The sequence below is a fragment of the Ruditapes philippinarum genome, unplaced genomic scaffold, assembly GCF_026571515.1.
Source record: "Ruditapes philippinarum isolate M1 unplaced genomic scaffold, ASM2657151v2 ctg2671_1_1_1_1, whole genome shotgun sequence".
NCBI lineage: Eukaryota > Metazoa > Mollusca > Bivalvia > Venerida > Veneridae > Ruditapes > Ruditapes philippinarum.
The window spans coordinates 132,907-156,904 of NW_026852213.1; the positions used below are offsets into that span (position 1 = coordinate 132,907).

At 32.1% G+C, this 23,998-nt stretch overlaps 1 protein-coding gene across 1 annotated transcript in view; it reads left to right on the forward strand.

The window, feature by feature from the left end:
- LOC132752671 (extracellular matrix organizing protein FRAS1-like) overlaps nucleotides 1-23,998 on the forward strand; it is a 133,509-nt gene that overhangs the window by 20,293 nt on the left and 89,218 nt on the right. The gene's annotated exons all lie outside the window — the stretch shown is intronic.

A 23,998-nucleotide genomic window follows, 5' to 3' on the forward strand; every position in this document is an offset into this window, starting at 1 on the left:
AAAGTAATTGATGCAAACAGCACAAATAATGTCTTTGATATAACACTTTGTAATTTCCCTTATATGAAGATGCTTATATTGTGATATGATAATTAAAATATAATGAAGACTTGACCAGTTTATATAATATTGTCAACATTTAATATGTGGTGTTATGTCTAAGAACGATTTTTATGCCTCCATTACCAGTACTTAGAGTGGGGGGGGGGGAAGGAGGGCCATATAGATTTGCCTGTGTCTATTCTGCTGTCACTGTATCCATCTGTAGACTGACTAACAGTATAGAGGCATCTGTGACCTAGGGGCACATTTAAAATTTGTCTTAATTGTGTAATGCATTCAGATTTTATGAAAGGGCAGTTTTTCGGCCCTTTCTGTCAGTCTTAACTGAGGTATTTATTATATTGAAAATAATATGACAGATTCAGTAAAGATTTTGTTGCAAATAAGTGGTCAAGAAACTTTTGTAAATCAGCTGAAAAATCAAATATTTGCATATTTTAGGGATTATTGGCGGGGTTGCACGGGTGCAAATCCGGGTTATAGTATGGTGAATGTCGGGCGGCGGGCGGGCAGGCGGGCGGCGGCGGGCGGGCGCTGAAAATATTTTCGTAACAGTTTTCTCAGCAACTACTTAACATAGCCTCTTGATATTTGGCATACAGCATAGACACATGGTCCCATACTGTGGGATTTAATTTCAGGTCTGTCGCTCATCCACTTCCTGTTTATCCTCTTAGTTAAATTAGTTAGATTTTTCGACATTAATGGTCAATGGTAGGAAATTTTCGTAACAGTTTTCTCAGCAACTACTTATCACAGCCTCTTGATATTTGGCATACAGCATTGACACATGGTCCCATACGGTGGGATTTTATTTCAGGTCTGTCGCTCATCCACTTCCTGTTATCCACTTAGTTAAATTAGTTAGATTTTCGACATTAATGGTCAATGGTAGGAAATTTTCGTAACAGTTTTCTCAGCAACTACTTATCACAGCCTCTTGATATTTGGCATACAGCAATGACACATGGTCTCATACCGTGGGATTTGATTTCAGGTCTATCGCTCATCCACTTCCTGTCTACCCACTTAGTTAAATTAGTTAGAATTTTCGACATTAATGGTCAATGGTAGGAAATTTTCGTAACAGTTTTCTCAGCAACTACTTATCACAGCCTCGTGATATTTGGCAAACAGCATTGACACATGGTCCCATACCGTGGGATTTGATTTCAGGTCTTTCGCTCATCCACTTCCTGTCTATCCACTTAGTTAAATAAGTTAGATTTTTGGACATTAATGGTCAATGGTAGGAAATTTTCGTAACAGTTTTCTCAGCAACTACTTATTACAGCCTCTTGATATTTGGCAAACAGCATTGACACATGGTCCCATACCGTGGGATTTGATTTCAGGTCTGCAGCTCATCCACGTCCTGTTTATCCACTTAGTTAAATTAGTTAGATTTTTTGACATTAATGGTCAATGGTAGGAAATTTTTCGTAACAGTTTTCTCAGCAACTACTTATAACAGCCTCTTGATATTTGGCATACAGCATAGACACATGGTCCCATACTGTGGGATTTAATTTCAGGTCTGTCGCTCATCCACTTCCTGTTTATCCACTTAGTTAAATTAGTTAGATTTTTCGACATTAATGGTCAATGGTAGGAAATTTTCGTAACAGTTTTCTCAGCAACTACTTATTACAGCCTCTTGATATTTGGCAAACAGCATTGACACATGGTCCCATACCGTGGGATTTGATTTCAGGTCTGCAGCTCATCCACGTCCTGTTTATCCACTTAGTTAAATTAGTTAGATTTTTTGACATTAATGGTCAATGGTAGGAAATTTTCGTAACAGTTTTCTCAGCAACTACTTATAACAGCCTCTTGATATTTGGCATACAGCATAGACACATGGTCCCATACCGTGGGATTTGATTTCAGGTCTGTCGCTCATTCACTTCCTGTTTATCCACTTAGTTAAATTAGTTAAATTTTTCAACATTAATGGTCAATGGTGAATGGTCAATTTGATTTCAGGTCTGTTGGTCATCCACTTCCTGTTCACATTAATGGTCAATGGTAGGAAATTTTCGTAACATTTTTCTCAGAAACTACTAATCACAGCCTCTTGATATTTTGCATAAAGCATTGACACATGGTCCCATTCAGTGGGATTTGATTTAAGGTGTGTAGCTAATCCACTTCCCGTTTACCTACTGAATTAAATTTTCGACATTAATGGGTCAATGGTAAATTCTTTTCGTAACATCACAGCCTCATGATATTTGGTGTACAAATGCAACCCGGCCTTTTCTGTCTTTGACCCATTTTTTTATATATTCATGACACATTTAGGGATTTTATGAAATGCACGTAACTATGCACCAGGTTTGCCAGGTTGGTATACAATAGTTACGAGCCTGGTCAAACTGCACAGATGTAAGCTGGTCAGGCAGTATACAACAGGTACCAACCTTGTCCGTCTGCATTAATTCAGGTTCGCCAAGCGGTATTATTCAACAGAATCTCACAAAGATGCAGGTTTGTCAGGTGTTATACTGCTAGCATAGGTAACTCATCTTTGTGCAATGCTGCTATTTTTCTTTGGTAAAGAAGTTTTTTGTACGGAAAGTTTTAACATGTGTGAAGACTGAAAAAACATTTTTGTTTATTCATTTTGGCCCTGACATAATATCTACATTATCATAACATATACAACAAGTTATTTTCCCCTCGGCTTTATCATTTCCCCTGGTATATTATAAATTTCTTTATTTTTGTTAAGGCAACATCAAAATTGCAGTAATTCAAACATAATTGTGTAATATCATCTTTTTTACCAAGGCGTGGGGGGATTTTTTTTTTTTTTATTCAAGATAGTTAATGTGGTTTCGCAGGTGTAGGAACAGAAGCATAATAAGTGAGGAAATTATATGATCTGCTTTTAAGGTGGTATTTCTATCTCTTTATGTTGTATATATAATTAATGCAGGTAGTTTGTAAGATTACTATTTATAATGGAGGTGATATATATGTTTTATTAAGTAATCCAAGGTATTTGCAAAGATTTATGGTACATCTTAGTGTCATGTGGTGATAATGCATAAAATGTAATAAATTTACAAAAAGATGCTGGTCTGAATTAAGAACGCATTTTGTTGCCTATTTCAGTTCATTGAAGAAAACCGAGATTTATTTTTAGAAAGAGTAATGAGCGTATTAAAAAACTTGAAACATAATTTTCATACTGAATGATGTGACAATATTTAGACTTGACTCTTCCTATGATCGTGACTGCTAGTATGATTTTTTTTTGCCATTTGCCTTAACCGCTTAACCCCGCTAACCTCTAATATCTGTTCTGTTAAAACACTAAGAAAAGCCACACAGAAAATTTCAAATATAAACTTTCTTTCTTTCTGGTTTTTATTTAATTTTTTTTTTTTGGCGATTTGTTTAAAGTTACGAAAGGTAACAACTGTGATCTGTCTGCTTGCCATGATAAAATGCACTAACATACTGCACACGCATAATCTATCTGTGATCAAAGCCATGCTATACTTTATTTGCGGTAATTAAAATGTACAGGAGATGAAATATATGCTTTGTTTTTTAGCGCAAATCCAGATTAAAGGTTATAGAATACAATACAATCGTAATTATACACCAGGTATAGCCAGGAGAGTGCAGCGATTTAAAGATGCATGCAAACGTTATTATTGTTGGTTACTTAGGCCGAACAGATTTGAACGATAACCCACGGTGATATTGCACAGTCTTCCGCCTCGTTTTACAATCATTGCATTTATTGCATATTTTGCCGAGTACACTGAAAATGTTAATCTATTTCCCATTGCATTGTACAGTTTTTTTGATATGAGAATAAACGGGAATCAGTGTCAATCAGAATTATGTCCTAATCGCTGAATCCTTTCATACAAGTTTGATGCGATGTTACGTCTGTTACCCTACAGGTAGCTGCATTCTCTCCAAATTACTTTTGTACACCAGATGCATGTTGTTGGTAAATCTGCCAATTTTTTGTGCATTGTATATGAATACGATTTGAGGTAGTGAGTAAAAATCCTAGATGAGAGACATTTTTTTTGCTGTACTTTTTTTCCAGACCAATTATTAGTTGTTGGACTATTTGTTGTTATTGTCCACTTTTACCAATTAATTGTCTACAGATTTCTCATTTATTTCCTGAGATTCTTTTATTTCCATTTACAAATTATTGCGGTCCTCAACCATTATAATGTTGTTCTCATTTCCATGTTATTTTTCTTATTTTTCACAGAATTTTTCCCAATTTGTGTGCTTGGGGAAACTTCTGCATGACCCTTGTTATTGTGCCTGATAAAGGTGGAGCTTAATGGCCATCTGACAGCTCTTGTAATGCTACACTATAAAATTAAATTTTTCTTGTGAATTGTTTTTGAATATGATTATTGAGTAAAACTTATAAATCTTATTTTTGCAACAATTTGTTAAAATTGTTATTTTTATTGCATTGTTAACAATCACTGTAAAAAAAGACCATAATTATAGACAATCAAATTCCAATCAAGTAAATTTATTAGAGATATTTTCTGCCTGATTTTTGCACAGGTATGCTGATCTCAGTTATCAAAGAGGTTTTTTATAAAAAATTTATTTTATCAGAAAAGAAGATAGGATTATGCAATTTTCCTTGAAAAATTGATGAAAGAAAGTTAACAGTTGATTTCAGATTGTCTAGCGTAGTAGATAAATTGAGCGTTTAACACAACACTGCCGTAAGTTGTTGAGGAATCTGATTTCTTTACGACAGTAGTGCGTCGAACCATAGATGAAAATAAATGTTTGTTCAGTAGGGTGTTCCTGATCACTTTAACATATTTCACCATCGTGAAAGAAATCGTTTAAGATCATTGCATACCAGAATGCATTTCTTTTGGCGCTTGTTAATGTAGTCATGCCCTAAAAAACAAATAATCTCTTCTTTAGAAAAGTTGAACGAAGGGTGTGTAAACACAGTGCCGTTAGCTTTAAACTGTTTATATAAAGGACACCCTTTGCATGCCTTTAAAGCTTTAATAAGTAGAAGGTTGAATTTTAATACTTTTTATAGAATTCAAATGATTACTTAGTATATTTGATGTATCAAAAATTTACATTTTATCTGTTTTAGGGCAGGCAATTTTCCTTTGCAGAGGGGAATTTCAATTGATTATATATTCACAGATTGTAAATTCTTTTTGAATTAAATGTCTAAAGGTTATATAATAATCAGAGAAAATCGGATGGCTATGTGAGAGGTCATGTTTTAAGCCGTCATGATGGGGAATGGAGATAAAAATTTCACGCTTTTTTTTTTACTTTAGGTTTCAATACAATAAAATAGGTAATACATTGAATTTCATGTGTGATGAAAATGAAATATTTATTTTTCTAAAAGGTTTTGAAAACAAAATAAATTCTGTTTATTGGTAGGTTATTTAGTTCATTTTTTCCAATTCATAAAGGGAGGTAATAGGTTAAGTTTTATAGAAAGTATAAAGGGAGGCTATAGTTTGCTAATTTTTTACTGCAATTAATTCTCTGTTTGTAATTGATAAATAAAATAAATGTAAATATGACAGTAAATTAATAATAATATCCATGGAAAAACATAAATTTCAGTTGTGGTTAACCATTATTTTTATGCATATGAAAACTGTTTAAAAAAAATGATATATAGCTTCAAAATATATCAGAATGGCTTTTAGTTCATTTTCCAGAAGGGATGTAATGCACCAGTTGAGTTGAGGTGTCAAAGATAAAGTTTAACAATACTATCTTTTGTTTTGTTATCAAAAATAATGGATAATGATATTCTCATTGTTCATAAAGAATGCTGGAAAAACACATTAATATCTGAAAAAAGGTAAAAAATATGTTAGATAACCTAGAGGCTGATTCTTTTCACAAGATATGTGTGATGTTAAACTGTGGTCATTAATTTCATATTTGTGGTATGGAAAAATGTTGCCTGGAGTAGCCAGGTCTACAAAGGTGAAAATATGTACTTGTGGGGGAGTGGCCAAGAGGAGTGGCAAAGGGGATCATGTGAGGAAAATCATTTACATACTAATAGTACAAAGAGCCAAGAAATAAGCAGACTTTTGAATAATAAAGTTAAGCATTTTTTAAGTTGGACAATTTATGCACAAAAGGATCTTTTTGACTATTGAATAATGTTAAAAATAAGTTCAAATGATAATATACATGAAGTATAAGAGTAATACTTTAATATCTGCTTTGATTTTGTTCATATGAAACAAAAATAAGGGTGTGTGTGGGGGGGGGGGGGGGGGGGGGGGGGGGGGGGGGGGGGGGGGGGGGGGTTGGCATAACACTTCTTGCAACTTATAATGAAAGAACAGAATTTTTTTTAGATCCATCTGGAAAAGGTTACAAATGTTGTGAATAAAATTAATGAAAATTATAAGTATGGTATTTGTAGAATTGTATGGGTGGTATTTTAGTTGATTGATAGGCTGTAGAAGATTGGATTATCTTAATTCCTGTCAGTATAATCAGTATTTCTTACCTTGAGATACTCAGATAATTTCAGAATTTCAAAGTTTTATTTAGACCTTTTTGAATAAGATAAAAAGTGACAGAAAAAATAAATATATTCTTTCAAGTCTTGCTCTTATTTTATGCAGCAATCGTTGTGACTCTAATGGGGTTCAAACTTATAATTTCTGTGTTGAAAATCAGGCACTGTAACCAATAGAAAGGCTTCTCATCAAGCTTGAATTAAAGTAGGAGACCGGTACCAGTGTTTATACTAGAGAAAATAGTAAATTTAGTCCAGGTGAAACCTATGGTGTAAATAATCAACTTAGTATTATGTACATTTAAAAGGTTTTTCCGGTTGATTTAAATTTCTATAAAGGGGTGGGTCTTCTTAGCATGGACACCTAATTGACTCTTGACCATCTGTATAGGTCATTGCATAACTGACCAGTCAAAATGACCACAATAGCTTTGTCAATTTGTTTGACCATTCTCTGTGATGTTTATTTGATTAAGGACTCTCAAACACAGCTTCTTATTGGATCATATTACATTTAAAGCTGACTGAGCCGCAGCGGGTCAAATTGTGGGTGGACATGTCAGGCCTCAGCTGCTGGGATATAGTCATTTTATACCACATAAATGTTCATAAAACCTTTAATTTCTGACAGCTTGACTATAAAGATTTTCAAAAGAATTGAATTAAAAGCCACCAGATTCACTATTTTATTGTTTTAATATTGCTGCTTGAATTGTCGACTATGATGACAAACTCAGTTGCCTGTTAAATGTCTCACATATGTCTCCCTGTTTTGAACAGCAGCATGACTATTGTAAACAGCAGATGTTGCTTTTATCCTTTGCTTTCAAGGAAATTTTATATACATTACATGATAAAGCCAAGTTTGCATGGTAATTCTTTTAGTCAAAATATGTTGATGTGCCAAAGCTAGGTTCTCAGATATGTTTGTTCTTGGTCAGAATCTAGTAGAGGCCAGATATTGCCCTTACACAAAATAGCACAATATCACGTCATGTAGTACAAATAGTTGGACTAGGTATCTTTTTGACTTGGCTAAATTTACATTATCATTTTTTCTTAATAACCACTCCTGTAGTATCAGTTTCAAGTCATGTTTGTCTTTGACTGGTGATTGACACTTGTCAGATTTGATTATTTCCCAAATTGGCAATCATAAACTAGACTAAGTATCTAAGTAAACATTTTCCATTGATTTTCTAGAGTATATTGCCTGTAAATTATTTACTTATAAACTGACTTCTATGCCATTTTGAAAGTTTTTTCAGTTTGACTGGTTGGATTATATTTGACATCTGAAATCTGATGATAAGAGAGGGTAAATTTAGTGACATGGTTCCATGAGAAGGAAAGAATGCAATGTCCACTTGTGATAATTTCAGACAATTAATACAGGCAGGAATTATATTTTTATCAGGTGGCCACCTGAACTAAAATTGCCTAAAAGTTCTTTGTTGCTTGCAAGATTTTGAAAAAAGAATGGTTTTTTTGCACTTTCATAAATATGACAATAAATGGGGCCCAGCTCTTAGTGGAATTTCTTGCAGCTCATCAGAGTTTCTAATTTTAGTCTGTAACAGGAATATTTTCATTTTAACGGCTTTAAATCAATTAAACTTCATTATATTACTATATATCAACTATCTATTGTATATTCTGTTGTTGTATATAGTAGCATATATGTACATATATACCGGCATCAATACTGATTTATAGCAGAGCACAAAGTGCAAAAAGTCTTTTATATTATCTTGAGTAATTACACATTTATTCCCCTTTTTGAAAAAGCAAATGGCAGCAAGGTATACCGCTGTCTCTATTTTTCCTCTTGAATACCGCTTTACAACATCAAACTGCCACCTCACTGTGTCACATGACAACCCAAGGTTCGATAAGATATCAGAAAGTAATATAGAAATTGAAACATTATCTTATGTTTTATCATTGTTAGTCCCCTACCGGTTTACCGGAGGGGACTTTAGGTTTACCCTCCGTCCGTCTGTCCGTCCGTCCGTCCGTCCGTCCGTCAGTCCGTCCGTCTGTCCGTCCGTCAGTCCGTCCGTCCACAAAACTGGATCCCGCGATAACGCAAAAAGTACTGAAAATATTTTAATGAAACTTGATATATGGATAGATGGCAGTATGGAGATTATGCACGTCTTTTTCTTTTCTTCCTATGTTGAAAATTCTGGTTGCTATGGCAACAAATAGACTGAAAATATGACAAATTTTACACATAAACTGGATCCAGCGATAACGCAAAAAGTACTGAAAATATGTTTATGAAACTTGATATATGGATAGATGGCAGTATGGAGATTATGCACGTCTTTTTCTTTTCTTCCTATGTTGAAAATTCTGGTTGCTATGGCAACAAATAGACTGAAAATATGGCAAATTTTACACATAACCTGGATCCAGTGATAACACAAAAAGTACTGAAAATATGTTTATGAAACTTGACATATGGGTAGATGGCAGTCTGGAAATTATGCGCATCCTTTTCTTATCTTCCTATGTTGAAAATTCTGGTTGCTATGGCAACAAATAGACTGAATTTCAAGATTTCTTATTCTAGTTTTTAAGTTTTTTCACTATAAGTTCTTTATTTCTTAAGGTATTTTCTTCAAACTTTAAATGTAAGTTGCTTGTCATCAACCACATCATATGTGACAAGGTTTACAACTCTAGTACAAAATTTATCAGAATTACCTCCCTTGAACTTAAAATATTCATGAAAAAAACATTGTTTTTTTTTAATAACTTCTTTTTCTGAATGTATCTACTTCAAACTTCATATAAATGTTTCTTATTGTCACTCAACATTTGTGAGTGTTCAATACTCTAGCAAGACTATTTCCAGAATTATGCCCCTTTTGAACTTAGACTTTTTTTAGAGAAATTGGTAATTTTTACTCCAACTTCTTCAATCATGATAGGATTTTAAAAATGTTATATTTTGATAACAGGGATGTTTGAAAAATAACTTTAGAGTGTCCTTCAGTCCGTCTGTCTGTACATAAAAACTGTTTCCTGCGATCACTTTTAAAGAACTTTTTCAACAAATTTACTTAAAATAGGAACCTAAGTGAATGGCCCTTCAGAATGTTGCTTGGGCTCTTACCGGTAGGGGACTTATGGATTGCTTGCAATACTATGATAATTGCTTGTTTTATCATAATTTCAAAGTATTTAAGATTTTAATTGAAACCTGATGACGCAACAGGATTTATACTGTGTTATTTAATGCAGTAAATGTAAATATTTTTCATGATAAGATGTAGTTTTATGTTTTAAATTTGTAATTTCCTTTTACACAGTGTTCTCATGAAATGTTAGTGACTTATTATAGCAAAAAGATCACTAAAGTAGCTAAAACAACATGAAAATATATGACTGTGAATGTATTAAAGAATTAGAAAATAAAGGTCTATGTATAGCTTTTTCAGTATAATATTAAATTGTGTTATTATAAAATAGTAATGTTTTAAATTGGCCTCAAAAGGAGCCTGCAACATTTATAAATTTTGAACGTTCTTTTAGGGATTCTCATTTCCTCTATTTCAATTTATATGTTTTGGTCATCAAATTCATTCAGATTTTCTGTGTTTCCTTCAGCTCAGTTATTTTGTGCCTCTTTTTTTCTAGTTTAAATTTAATGACTTTATGCTTCTTAACTCTTGTTTGAAATAATAGAGGGTCACCTTATGTATTCCTCCACAAATATAATTTTAATGTCAGCATATGGCCTTTACAGTTGTGGTGTGACTTTTCAACCCAATTAAAAAAAAAAATAATTAAAATAAATATATTTAAAATGCAGAGCATAGAGTTATAGCATTTTAAATTGTCATTTACATCAAAGCTTATCTCAATATATCTGAAAAAGCCACATAGACTACTTTTGCGATAAAAATTTGTTTTTCAATTCTACCACAATAACCACATAATGTTGTCACTAAGTGCATTTTCATATTTCTAAATTATTATCCTTACAGATTTTTTCATGGTGTGATTATTGAAGATGATATGTCACTGGCAGAAAAAAAGTTTAAATATTTTAAAAACTATCTCGACATCGCTTTTTTTTAAATAGTTAAAACTTACAGTGTAATGCATGGGAGAAAAATAAACCCGAAACAGACGGGGTTTTTTTTTACATTAAGATACAATTTAAAAATGTAATCAAAACATATATCTAAATATCGGCCTTCAGGTAGGTTGTAATAGTATCTGTTAAAACTAGGCGAGCATAAAAACTAAGTGACACCATACTTAGATTTATGACGACGATTTGAGTCTTAAAATGCTTGACAACATTTACTGGTCATTCATAAATTGCTCCGTGTCACGTCCATTTTATATAGATATAATGATGATAAAAGCCAGTTTCGAATTTCGGTAAAATACGTTCAATTACAGTCAATTGAATATCTTTAACCAGAAGATGATGTCAAATACGTGTTATTATTTTTTTAGTGTATTTGTGTTAGGTTTGTAGGATGCTATCTTTGTTTGGAGAGTATATCCTAATATATTAGGAGAGGAATAATTTGAGTGTAAACTGAAAATTTATAATGATAGTAAGCCTTCATCACTTTCATTGTCATGTTATGGTCAATGACCCCAGTTTTATTTCACATTTAGCTGATGAAAATGAATAAGATTTTAGGAAAACTTTATTTGAAGTTATACAATTTTAAATTCATAACCAGTTATAAACTCCAGCCTGTGCTTTAAAGGTTTGCAAAAAGGTTTGAACAGTCATTGAATTTATTGTACCCATTGGTCAGTTTTAATATTTTCCTTGGAAATTATTTCTCTTTTAGCTGCATGATATTTATCACAAGTACTTTATACATGTAGAAACAGATTATAACAATCTCAGATTACAAACAATTGTTATAGAAATCATTTCCATTGGTCAGTTTTGATACCTCAGAATATCAAACAGTTTGCTGCAAGAGTTTTAGCTTGACTGTCCCTTGAAGTTTTTGCAAAATTGTGGAAAATTGAAATAAATTTTGAGTCAACTTCTGGATTAAAAATAACAGTAACTGTTAATATTTTGTGCATTATTCAGTCCGCCCACATAGGCCAGTAGGGAGAGCATTGGATTAGATATCCAGAGGTCTCTGCTTTGATTCTCGGGCGAGGTGTAACTTCTATTCGACATATCAATCTCGGAAATTGATTCTAATAGTCAATTGTCTCTCATCGCTGATTCAAAAGTAACGTGGGTCAGTATTTCAGGAAAGCCGATTAAATGGATTGACTGCTGAAATACGACCAAGAACCTGACTGTGTAAAAATCATCATTAAAATCCTGGACCAGAATACCAAACAAACTAGAACCAGAAAACCAAACAAACTAGAAATTATGGTTAAAACACCAAAAATGGTCTATATGGAATGTTGGAATGTCATTCTTAAAATATTTATAACTCTGAATAGCATTTTAATATTCTTATTAAAACTTAAAAGCTTTCAAATAGCAACATCTTTTGCACTTTCTTTATTATAATTTTTGTGTTCATAAACATTTAATTTTGTGACAAAACTTGGCACATCGTGGTTGATCTCTTCAACTCTAGACAGGAAGTTACTGTATCCATGCCATTGTCTTCAGGTTTTTTTTATTTCGATGTAATGGACCGACTTTGTCTACTGTTCATGACAATGCAATAATAAATTTGAGACATTTTTGCTACATTGTACACTTTTGGAAATAAAAAAAAAAAATGACAAAAAAAACTCTAGTTAAACTTACTACTAGTTCATTATAACAAATGCTTTTGTGAATGAAAAAAAAATGTGTATTTTATAGGACAAGACATGTTTTATTGTTAGATATACCATTTATTATTGTGTCTGAAAGAAAATATGCAAATAAAAGAACACCATAGTAAAAGAACCGTATTATTTAATGTTAAAACTCTTTAGAAAAAATAAAAGAATAAGAAAATAAGCAAAAATGTCTTAAAATGTTAATGTAATTGATGCAGTTCGAATAATTATTTCTAAACGGACAGTATTGCTTTACAATTACGTGTGAATTACACATGTAACAGATTCAGACCAAGATACTTTAAGTAGCCTGCACCGTCCACTATTCAGTCTGTACATATTTTCCATTTTTTTCCTTAACAGGATGAAATGGTTTTAATCTGATTCAAGGATTGACAAGTCAATTCAAGATATTGACAGTTGACCGCAAAACTGCAGTAACTTATATAAAATAAAGATAGACTTACAACAGTTTTGCAATCAACCCTGGATATTTAGTGAGGTTAGGGTTAAGACTAGAGTTTTTAATTGCGTTGTAAAAATTAATACAAGAATTTCTGTTCGATGAATGTCAATTCAGTCAGCTCAGCTTATGTTTGTTCAAGCCTTAAATAGGTCATGATCAGGTGTCCAGTGCTTGTTTAAGGCCAGGAAGGGGCCTTTAGAGCAATCTTTGAAGTCAGTTAATAGCGCTTTAAACACAATTCGGCTAAAATAAACAAACTGTCCGATACTTTACATTTTTTTCTAAAATGAATGGCAGATGCTCGAGTATTTGCTTAAGAAGCTGAAATATTTTGTGCATTGTCATTTGAACTGTTACAGTATAAAAGTGTTAATACGGCACACACATTTCTGAATAATTTAGAGCACTATTTGTTGAGTATTTGAACGAAACATTATCAATACAAACTCAGTTTAATGATTTTTGTCACACCGAAAAGTATCTGTTTAACAACTCATTATATGTTTAGAGTGAATTGAAATTCTGAAGGGGGTAATTATCGTAAAGTTACTTTTTTATTTGAAGTCAATGAATTAGCAGAATATTGGACAATAAGGATATTGTATGATGAACGTTGGCCGAATATCTAGTTTAGGATGATGTATGGTGTCATCGCGGACAAACAAGTTTGTTAACAAGTAGTGAAAAATATCCTTTAAGAGAAATAAATGTAGAAAAGATTAAAGAAATAGATGCTTAGTAATGATAACAGAGTGCCTATTATCGAGTTTTACTGAGGTAATTACCGTTAAAAATGTCATAGGCCATTGTAAATGATAGAAAAAAACTTGTTAAAATTAGATTAATTTTGTTGATTTGTAAAATAAAAATGTAATTTTTGTACATTTGACGTCATTTTTTTGGTGACAAAGAAGGGTTATTAAAATACAAATGTATATGTTTTAAATATTTTAGATATCGAGGTATGTAAGAAGCTATCTAACTAAGTGGATGATCCCATAAATTTAAACAGATAAATTTAAGTGATTTTTTTTTCTGTTATAAATTTCGATTATCGCAAAAAATCTGTCAGTGATAAAAGATCATATATGAATTATCTCCCTTTAACGCATATACGGTATAAATATATTATAATTTTTTTCACCACTTTAGGGTAAATGGTAATAAATGCTGCACTTAAATAAAGACTTGGGTTGTAAAAAGTGTATTTATCTATAATTTGCTCAAATTTCTAAAATATTTTTATTTTTTATTTTTAACTTCACAGTGATGCATAAACTTCTTTATCTGATAAACAAGATATGCCGGATGGTACAAAGTGGCCTCTCAGCTGATTGCCATCCAAGTTGATTTTATTTTTCTTGAAATGAAATGATGATGGCCTTTTTTGAATTGCAAGAATGATTAATTCCTTAATGAAGTTTCATAATTTTACATAATTTTATCAATTTCATGTTATTTAAGACACCTATCTGTTACAAATGATACACTCAGTTAATATTTATTAGTCATAACTTTTGTGGTACAGAACATATTGGTACAAAACAAGATAAATATTGTTGTCTGATTGGCTTTTTTTCTGTAAATGATAAAGGAGATGATTTGTGTACATCATGATGAAAAAGGGAGATAATTCAGAGATAATTTGCATATACCACACAATGAAAAAGGGAGATAATTTAGATATGATTTCTGTACATAATTATGAAAATGAGAGTTAACTTATTTTCATCTTTAAAGATAATTTGTTTTCATAAATGATATGTAACGGAGATAGTGATTATTATAAAGGGGGTAGATATATTTTCATTACAAATTTAATCATAAAGGGAGATAATCATTTTCATCATTAATCTTCAATTTTAAGGGAGAAAATGTGTCATTAATCTTCAATTGTAAGGGAAATTATTTGTAAACAGTATGCTGAAATTGATGATTAAGGGTCCAGCAAGTCTTCTAATTAATTGATAAAAAATTAAGAATACATGTACTTAAAATGATTTATAGATGACAGACTTTCTTTCCTGTTAACTTTCTGGTATACATAATGATAAAAGAGAAGAAAAAGAAAAGATAAAAACATGCAAAAACCCAGCATACATTATGATGTTATTTTTCCTGTTTCAAATGGATTTGTGATTTGATGCATTGAGAATAATTATAATTATGACAACATAGTGTAAAGTCATAGTTCTTACATAAGGAAATTGATATGTTAGGTGGTGGTACATCATTTACATAAAAACCGTCTTTTAATCTTTCATAACTAAGACAGAGAGGTGTTAATGTGCCTTTGAACAGGACTTTTCCGATGACAGATTACGAATATTTTGTATTTTAAAATGAATATTAACATGGAATTTTGTTAGTTTTGATGCATTATTGAATGCCTGATTGAACAAGGGAAAGGGTATTAAGTATTAAATATGACAATTTTGTCAGTGAGAAGGAAATGTGAAAATATTTACGAGCCAAGTACTTTTACATAATAGATGACAATTTTTTCATGCTTCTATGTAAACATGAAGGCAGTTTATTATTACGGTGGATTGGTTTCTATTGCATTGACCCTAAAATAGCCAAATCACTGTTTATAGTAAATGCATTTTGTCAATTAAACATAAGCTCTTTTAAGGTATTTGATGTCGTATATATTTTCAATATTGATAAAATTATACAAAAGGGAAGATTTTTAAATAAACTTAATGACGGTCATATTTTATAATTTTTCACACCTGCGAATTATTTTGATAGACTGACTGGGTTATTAAAAAAGATTTGATCTGGATCACTAGGACAATTGCATAGAGGTAAATTCGGTGAAATTGAGATTTAGGATATGAATGGAAGGGGAGACTAATGTGATATTTTCTTCCCTTAACCTGCTGAAATTATGTAATGGATTAGTTCGGCTTTGAATTTGGAACAGTCCATTTGAATTTTAAGGGATTTTGTGAGCATAATACAAATTGAGCTACCAACAGTATTGAGTCTGCTCAGACTGCATGGGTGTACAGACTGGCTTGGCTGTATACTGGTGGCTAAGTCTTACCACTAAATGTTCAGGCATCTTAATCAGCTGTTTTGATGATGTAGTTAAGCATTATAATAACCCTTAACACTTTTAAATTTGTATAATGTACCTGCCATGGTCTGATTTTAGAACAATCCATTATCAATTTAGGGACATTTCCATTATTTTTTCAAAATCGGCCAACTTCAGAAAGCCTTGCCAGACTGAGAATACCATCTTGACCATATGGACTAAGCATACAATAACTTAAACCCTTTTGGACCATATTGACTAAAAATACCATAACTTAAACTCTTCTTGATCATATGGACTAAGCAAACCATAACTTAAACCCCTCTTGACCATGTGGACTAAATATACCAAATATACCATAACTTAAACCCTTCTTGACCATATAGACTTAAGCAAATCATGATAACTTAAACCCCTCTTGACCAAATGGACTAAGCAAACCATAACATAAATCCTTCTTGACCATATGGACTAAGTGTATACATAACTAAAACCCTTCTTGACCATATCAACTAAGCAAACCATAACTTAAACCCTTCTGAATCATATGGACTAAGCAAACCATAACATAAATCCTTCTTGACCATATGGACTAAGTGTATACATAACTAAAACCATTTTTGACTATATGGGACTACTTGTTCATCAGACATTAGGTTTTCAAATGTAATTACATGTTATATGATCATAAATGAACTTACTTTATGATCAAATGTTGCAAATTCACGAAAATCAAAATCACAAAAGTCATTATTCTTTGAAATGTTTTGATTTTTTTTGTGTCATTTTGAACTACAATGTATTATAGCTTGGGTTTATTAGATAATTTACATAAGTAATCTTGGGTGGCCTTGTATGGTATAGATACTTGAACTGTTTCAAATGTTTTTCAATGACAGGACAGTAGTTTAAAAATGTTTTTATTATCATGATACAGGATTAAAGTTGAACAAGGTGAAAGACATGGTTTTTTGCATAACTTTAAAGAGGCATGCCTTAACGTCTCTTGATTTTTGTTGTTGTCTATAATTCATACTTGTTATCTTCAAATTTTGATTATATACTAGAATTTGTCTAAAATTATAATGAGAAGAATACTTAAAAGTCTGAACTATTGAAATTTAAGACGTAAAAAAAGCAAAAGTAGGGAAATTATATAAGAGTTAAAGTAAATAAATACATCAATGCACGTTCAATTATATGTACTTTAAAAAAATAAAAAATGAATGCAAACTAAAGCAGTTTAGACAAAGGCATCCTTTGCATTTTTTACACTTAAAACTTTTCTTTTTCAAAGCTGCCATTATTTTCAATTGATCTGCTTTAAGAAGATACATATTTAAGTTATTTATAATGTTTTAAACCCTATTTAGAGATAGCTGCTTTAAATGGTATATTAGATGCAGCTGCATACTTGAGAAGTTTTATTTGAAGATTTCCTTTGTTGCATGTTATAAGGACCATAGATAATGAGTTTGTAGACAGTTAACTGGGTGATGAAGACATGCTGCATTTTTTTGAAAGTCTGTTAAGAAGATATATATATATAGATAAATTTATAACTTTCTAAACTATTTAATTAAGTGCTTAATGGTATTTCAGAACAGCGCATACTTGAGCAATTTTTTTTGAAGATTTTTTTGTTTGCAATTTTCACCAATAATAATGAGGTTTGTCAGTAACGTAAATGTATAAAGATAATGTTATTGTAACAAAATCTTATTAAATTGTTGTGAAGTATCATGGGTTTATTAAGTAACTATTTATTTGAGGAATTTTACTGGATATGTTTGTTTGAGTTTAGCAGCAGATTTAGAAAGTGTTGTAGTAAATGTTGCATATTATCAAGTATGTGCCGATCCAAACCATTAAGAATGTATTGAACCAATAGTCCTTAGGTTCTATACCAGTTCTTTACATTCTTAGTGGGCTGTTCTTCATTTTAAGTGTTTTAATAAACCATTCTGAACCAGTTGGTTTAAACATATTTATTTAGGCTCAATTACGAAACAAGTTCTTGCAACTTATATTAATCACTTTCAAGTCTGCTTCCTTAAGGAACCAATAAGTACTGGTGTCATATGCAGAAACATGGTCATGACCTAAGTAGGGCTCGGACCCATGATCTCTGGGTTGAGAGGCAGACACCTTAACCACTAGGCCACTGCTCCCCTGAACCAGTTGGTTATAAGAAAGTCACTTATGTCCACCAGCTAAGCTCAATAGGGAGAGCATCTGATTGTAAGCCAGGAGTTGCTGGTTCGATTATCGATTGAGGCGTGGTTTTTCTGTGACAGTTGATATAGTCTGATGGTAAGTTGTCACTGACAGCTAATTTGTAAATCACCTGGGTATACCTGTAGTAGTTGGTCACAAAGCCAGTTATGTGGCCTGAATGGAGATATGACTAAACATATGTTAAAATATCAACGTAAAAACCAAACAAATAAAAGTTTATTTTTTGAATAACCATGGAACTTGTTCAGCATGGTTTGTAGCTCTGGCACATAAAATGCAGAATAGCTGATGTGCTTAAAATAGTAAGTACTGGTACAGCAGCTAGTTACTAAATCTTAATTATGAGTTACTGAATTTCTTTTCTATTTGAATTGGCAGGTGCTGTTTTAGTGCTCTAATTTTTTGTACTGAAAATGAGATTGAATTTCAAGGAAAAAGAGCCAATTTCGAGTTAATGAAGTATACAGATCCAATATGAATTGAAGGGTGAATTTATTGTTTATTGGCTTGTTTGTGCAAGTCAGAGATCACGTTGCAAATCAATTAGCTCGTTGACATCTAGTTACGACGAGACACCGTCTGACCGTGTGCCAAACCCTGATACACTTAGCTCTATTGTTTTCATTGAAATAACGTTTCTTTAACAATATATAGCTTTATAATAATAATTATAACATTATTCTAAAAACTAGTACTGGTAATCTTATTTTGATCAGATACCTTATCTTATGTTATCAAACCCGAAAGGTTCATTACGGCTCAAAAATACGACCCGATATTATTTGTGTTAAATCGAACAAACTGTTTAGGTAATGGAATTCTTTCATTTCATAGATTTTTCATTATTCAATCGAAGTAAGAATACCTGTCGGTTTAAAATGTAACCACAAATACAGGTGATGTTGGGTTGACGTTGTTGACACATTATCGGACAGATCTTTATCAAATTTGGTACCTCCACTGCGTTTATCTTTGGCATAATCAATGCCTGACCACCTAGTTCGATCAGGGTTTGTATACAAAGTGTCAAACTGTTGCCAAATATTCTATTTCTATTTAATGATGTAGGCTTTAAAAGAAATCATAAAGGGTTTTAAAGACGTTTGTTCAATATATGCATTTTAAATGCATACTTTTGAAGTTTTGGAACAGGTGTGATTGAAATGTTTTTTTTTTAACATTCTATTTCATTCTTAAGTGGTTATGGCATTTATCTGATAAGCTATATGCCAACATAGATTACAGATGTGTTTATTTTTCATTATTTTGGTAAGGCCTTACTTCTTTAAGAGTCAATTTTTATGATATGATATTAATATGAAAATTATTAGTTTTGTATGTAACAGATTTATGCAAAAAATGCTTACATGTATAGAGTTTACAAAAGTGAAAAATAATAGCTTCATAGAGTATTTCTTTAAAGTCAGACTTTTCCAACTCAATATGTTAAATGGACTTGTCCATTTTTCACTTTGGACAAACCCATATATCAATTTCACGGGAAATTCAAAATGTGTACTAGTGGCTATTCTGAATGGTAAACAGTGCAGACCATGATCAAATGGCACATATCTTGGTCTGCAATGATCACATGGGTATATATTCTGTAGCCTGTAGAAGATTAAGGATTTAGATATAATATTTCATTAACTCCCTTTTTTGCATGTTACACAGCATCTGTTGCATAAACCTGGATAATGTCCTTATCTCATATTAATATGAAACCATCTGACAAATGTCTTGTTATCTTTTGATTGAAGAATGTACCATATGCTGACATTATCACTGAGATAATTTCCTGCAGCATTTGCATTCATTCACAGAGTTAAGTTACTTCTATCATACACCATTTGCTTTCATTTACAGAGTTAAGTGACTTCTATCATACACCATTTGCTTTCATTTACAGAGTTAAGTCCCTTCTATTAATTACACCATTTGCATTTATTCACAGAGTTAAGTCCCTTCTATCAATTACACCATTTGCTTTCATTTACAAAGTTAAGTCCCTTCTATCATACACCATTTGCTTTCATTAACAAAGTTAAGTCCCTTCTATCATACACAATTTGCATTCATTCACAGAGTTAAGTCCCTTCTATCATACACCATTTGCATTCATTCACAGAGTTAAGTCCCTTCTATAATACACCATTTGCTTTCATTTACAAAGTTAAGTCCCTTCTATCATACACCATTTGCTTTCAATTATAGAGTTAAGTCCCTTCTATCATACACAATTTGCATTCATTCACAGAGTTAAGTCCCTTCTATGATACACCATTTGCTTTCATTTACAGAGTTATATCCCTTCTATCAATTATACCATTTGCATTATTCCTATTTAGTTCATTCACTGCTTTCCCCAGCAAAATGAAGTTTGTGAAATAATCAAAATATTCTTATGAATAATTCATGAACAGGAACTAGCACTAAATAGTTCTTAAAGCAAGGTCGAGAACTTCTGGAATTGAACAATTCATGAACTGTTCAGACATGAACAAATGAAGAGTATGCAAATATTACTAAATGCCATTTGGCAAGTTAGTTCCCTTTCCTTATTGTACACCATTTGTACTTTTTTTCTACTATTTCAATAATAAAATTTTTGAAAATGCTTTTTTCCCAAAAAGCTTTTGAAGTATTGAAATTTTTTTACACATATAATTCTTTAATAGAGAACTTATTTTTGTAAAGGTTATATTTTCTTTGTATAAAGATGCACAATTAAAGTCTAAATATAAATTATCAGAGTATAATGTCAGATTCCAAAACTTAAGAAGCTAGAACTGATTACAGTTCATATAAAATTTGTGATGCAAGGTTCTTAAAATGCAGAATTTTACCCTATAAACAGTAGGTCAATTGAAAACACTTGATATTTTGAAATAGGAGGCTTGTATTTATGCGTAAAATGGTATCAAATTTTACTACTTATTTGCGTAATCAGTGATAAAACTTGAGATTGGTGTTTTATGTAACATGTTTTCGGGATATAGTGTTTGCATATTATAGATGATTTGATTTAAGATTAGATTTTAAAATACCTATCAAATATCTTATTTACTGAAGAGTGTCTCTTTATAGGCCACAATAAAATACAAATCGAGAAAGTTGATGAAACATGTTCTCATTTTACAGACTTCTGAATACATCAAAATCTTTTAGGATAATATGATATGAGCCGCGTCACGACAAAACCAACGTAATGGGTTTGCCACCAGCATGGATCCAGACCAGCCTGCTCATCCGCGCAGTCTGATCTGGATCCATGCTGTTCGCTTACCAACTGTAGAGAAACTGATAGCGAACAGCATGGATCCTGATCAGACTGTGCGGATGCGCAGGCTGGTCTGGATCCATGCTGGTCGCAAACGCACTATGTTGGTTTTGTTGTGACGCAGCTCATTATTATGTGTATGTAATTCAAATTATTCTTAGTCTAAGAGTTTTGCCCCCCCCCCCCTTTTCCTCTCCCCATAACAAAAAAGCACCATTTTCAAAGTAATGCATATTATTCCTAGTGTAGTCTAAGAAGTTACCCCCCTTTGACAAAGTAACACCATTTTCAAAAATGTAAAATTACAGATTATAGATTTTACAATCTTGGTTATTATATAATGAATTAAATTACCGTTCTTGAAATAATGTGAAAATGTGGAAATTGCTGGCAAGATGGTTTTTTTTGATAATAAGAGTGGCTGCAGTCTTTCTTTGATAGTATATATTTTTTATGAGAGAAAAGAAATCATGAACTTAGACATCAGGAGACAGCTGCTGTTTTAAAGAACCTGTCTTCATAGATCACAACTGTCTGGAAAAAAAAAGATTGTAATTTTCTTGAAGATGTTTAATGAAATGTAACAAGTTGACATATTTTCCTAGATAAAGGAAATACCAATGTCAGTTACAGAAGAAAAGGTATTAGTAAAGTAATTACTCAACACATGTTTTTTCTCACCTTTATGAAATCATTGAAAAAGGATATAATTTTCCTATTGATTAAGATAGAGCACTGCTTGATTCCAATTTGATGCATAATTATTTGTAAAGCAAGTTTCTTATAATTGGTTTGAAAAACAATGCCCAACTAAAGAGACCCTAAAGAAAGGGTTGTAATGCCTTAATGCTCATTGTATACTAACAAATATGAACAAAATTGATCCATAGCAGTGTGTTGCTGCTTGCCCATTACTATTCAACATTTGATACTCAGGTGCCAGTTTGTGCCCTTAATAATGTACAGAGGGGCACCTGAGGTCTTCTTCCACTCCAGCAGTAAAGTTGGAAAGTCGTGCAACGTAAAACACTCTCCGACAACAGTTATTGCTTTTTTAACATATTTGTATTGCTCTCATGTTAATCAAGTAAGCTTACCTTATTTATCAAAAGATGCATAGATTATTTTGACCTATTAATCAATTAATGTACAGTAACTTAAACTTATTAATTAGTAAATGCATATTATAATTATTTGATCCATTTATTGTTAAAATAATCATAATTATTTTGACAATATTAATCAATAATGCTAAGATATTTGACCTATTAAACAAGTAATAAATCATAACAATACAATCGTAATTGAATTGCCCTATCAATCAAATATTGGCCTTATAGAAGCCGCGTGGAGTTTGTTTTTTACCTGCAGCTTGTATGCTACAAACGTTGAAGATATTTACTGCGATAAGTGGGAGGAATTTGTATGTTAAGCTTGACAGAATAAATTCAATGAAACTTGTTTATTGCATCGATGAATGTTTAATTAATGCAACTGCTGGGGGATATCGCTACGTGCATCGAATATTTCACTGACAATATTTTATCTCCTGTATTTGAGAAAGTGTCGTCTATGTGCTGGCGAATAATTAACTGTCTCTAATTATATGTGTCTTTTGTATATTAAAATGTATAAAGTGGTGTTTTTTTGCATTTTCTTAAGTTTCAAATTTTGAGGGAAAAAGGCCGATATTTTAAATTTTTGTTTGAAATATTAATTTAGCATTAAAAGGGAGTCATCGGTTTTAATTTAAAAACGAATTTTTAAAAAATTAAAAAAAAGGTTTGAAAAAAGGGCATGCCCGAGAAAGACTAAAGATAAAAGGATGAAAAACCCCAAAAGGGAAGGCCAAAAAAATTTTTTTTAAGTTTAGTTTTCCAAAAAACATGATTTGAAATTTTTCAAGAAAAATTTAAATTTCTTTCCCTTTTTTAAAAATGAACCCCCTGTCATAGTTTTTGTGCCCTTTTTCATCATAGGACAAAAAAAAAACAACGTTGGCTATATAAAAATTTATAGTCTTTAATTTACCGGGAATCTGTACTTTTTCCAGGAAATTTTTACTGGTTCTCCCCTGGAAAAACCCCGTAAATTTGTTCCAACCCCCGGGAATTTATTGTCTCCACTGGAAATCTGTACTGGTCTCCACTGCACTGGGAAATCTGTACTTGTCTCTCCACTGGGAAATCTGTACTGGTCTCCACTGAAATCTGTAGCTTGTCTCACACTGGGAATTCTGTTACTTGTCTCCACTGGAAATCTGTACTTGGTCTCCACTGGAAATCTGTACTTGTCTCCACTGGAATCTGTACTGGTCTCCACTGGAAATCTGTACTTGTCTCCACTGGGAATCTGTACTGGTACTGGTCTCCACTGAAAATCTGTACTGGTCTCCACTGAAAATCTGTACTGGTTTCCACTGGGAATCTGTACTGGTCTCCACTGGGAATCTGTACTTGTCTCCACTGGAAAATCTGTACTGGTCTCCACTTGGGGAATCTGTTACTTGTCTCCACTGGAATATGTACTGGTCTCCACTGGAAATCTTACTGGTCTCCACTGGAAATCTGTACTTGTCTT